We start from the raw sequence: 2,352 nt of genomic DNA, 5'->3' as shown, positions 1-2,352 counted from the left end.
ATTTCATGGTGTGGGCATTGGGTCAAAAGATTCTTGAAACGATCAAAGTACTTCCAAAATGATTCACCAGCTAGTTGGTAAAATTGATTTATTTCATTCCTAATCCTAGCTGTTTTATGATGGGGAAAATACTTTTTTAAAAATATTCTCACAAAGCCCTCCCAGGTAGTGACAGAATAGTTTGGCAGACTATAAAGCCACTTCTTAGCATTGTCCTTAAGGGCAAAGTTGATTAATCTAAGTTTGACCTCATCCTCTGTTAATTGCAGTTTCATGGTTGCACATACCTCCTCAAATTCTCTAATAAATATATAAGCATCCTCTAATCCTGTGAATTTTGGAAGCATATTTATGATTTGAGGTTTGATTTCAAAATTGTTAGCTGTGGGTTGTGGCAACCTGATACAAGATGGTTGGATGGAGCCAACTGGATAACACAAATCCTTAAGGGTCATGGGTTGGATTGGTTCAGCCATTGGAACAACAGGAATTGACTCAATTCTAACTAGACGACCCGACACTCTTCTCCACACACGAGGTGTACGGTTCTCGATGTTTATATAATTTTTTTTTTTTTAATAAAATTTTTATGTATAAGGAAAAGAAAGAAAAGAGAAAAAGTTCTAAAGAGAAGATCCTAAGGAGTCCTAAATCTAAAGAAAAGTAACCAAATTAATTTAAATTTTAATTTTTTTTTTTTTTCAAACAAGTGAATCAATAAATTAAACTCAATCTATCCTAGGGTTAACCTAAATCTAGACAGCTCCTAACTGTTCCAACATGACCCTTCAAACCTTCCAAGTGGAGATTGATCAACTAGTTAGCCAGGTAAGTATAAAAGGTGGGAGGTTCACTCATCGTTGCCTTTCTAGACACCAAACGAGTTGGCCAGGCCAGCAACTGAACCAATTTAACAAACCACCCTTAGGGACTTGCCTAGACACCAACTAATCAAACAACTCAAACTTGGTAGAACTCTTAGGGTTCCTTGTCCTATTGAGCTCGAATTCCTTAAGGTTGACGTCTAATTGATTTTAAGATTAAAAGTCTAGGTAATGCAATATGATGGAGATGGTTTTTGGGCTAAGGAAGGGTAATGAAATCCCCACCTTATCTTGTTAATGGGTTGATGCCCTTAGATTAATTATGAAAATACAAATACAAATAAACAAGATGACCAAGAATGTAAAAGATTTTAATTTAGAATTTTTTTTTTATTTTGATATTTTACTTCACGATTATGAAATGTCTTTTGTTTTGTTTTATATATATATATTTTTTGTGATTAAGTAAATTCAAATGATTAGGTCTAAAAGCAAAAGTAATTAACTAAAAATAATAAAAGAGAAATTAGAAGCGTACCTGAGTTTTCCAGCAATCACCAACTAAATATAGAAACCTAAAGGAAAAAAAAAAAGAGTTATAACGCACGAAGAACAAATATTTGAAAATAATTTAAAATGCCAAATCTCCGGCAACGGCGCCAAAAACTTGATGTTCAAATCTTAAAATTTGTAAATAAAACCGCAAGCGCACGGTGTGCAGAGTAGCACGACCAGCGAGTACGGGTCGATCCCATAGAGACTTGGTTTTAAAAATGATTTTCAAATCTATGCTCAAGCGAGCTTTAACAAAAATCGAAAGTCGAAAGTTGTTTGCTAAAGACAATAAGACTAAGGATCTAGGGTTTTTGAATCCACTAGATCTAGATTAGGGAATTCTACCTAGAATTTTTCTTATTGATCCTAACGACTACTCCTCTTGTCTTTCCCAAGCATAGATTATGAAGGGACTAAGGCCCAACGATAACCCATCAAGATTCTTTACAGGGGAGTAGTAACTAGGATCCCTTAGGGTTTTCTCCTCCTATGCACTGAATCAAGCATGAACTATGAAGGGACTCTGACCCAACTGTAGTTCATCAAAAATTCTTGGCAAAAGAGGAAGAAAAAGAAATCCTAAGAAAAAGAAAGAACCCTATGTAAAATCTCTACTCATGATCTAGCTTCATCGCAAACCCTAGAAGGGATGCTTAGCTAGACATGATCTAAATCTACTTGCAAAATTTAAATACAGAAAAATAAACTACCCTAATTTTATAAATTAAACTATCATAATTGCATAAATTTAAACTGCATAATTTAAACTAACCTAATTGCATAAAATTAAATTGCATAAATTAAACTATCCTAATTGCAAGAAAAATAAATTGCATAATGTAAAGAGATGAAATTGCATAAAAATAAGATTTTATATATAAAAAAAATTTATTACAAAAACTTCAAAGCTCGAGGCTTGAAAAGAGAGCTAAAAACCCCACTATCTAGGGTTACAAGCTTGATCGGAAGGAAG

General features: G+C 33.5%; 1 non-coding gene across 1 annotated transcript; it reads left to right on the top strand.

Annotated features, from left to right (window-relative positions):
- Positions 1–107, top strand: LOC140854183 (small nucleolar RNA R71). The gene has a single exon (XR_012137317.1). It is a non-coding gene; the product is annotated as a small nucleolar RNA R71 (small nucleolar RNA).
- The last annotated feature ends 2,245 nt before the right edge of the window (positions 108–2,352 follow it).

Source organism: Elaeis guineensis, chromosome 15 (assembly GCF_000442705.2).
Source record: "Elaeis guineensis isolate ETL-2024a chromosome 15, EG11, whole genome shotgun sequence".
In the NCBI taxonomy this organism is placed as follows: domain Eukaryota; kingdom Viridiplantae; phylum Streptophyta; class Magnoliopsida; order Arecales; family Arecaceae; genus Elaeis; species Elaeis guineensis.
This window is presented reverse-complemented; position numbering and strand designations above follow the sequence as displayed.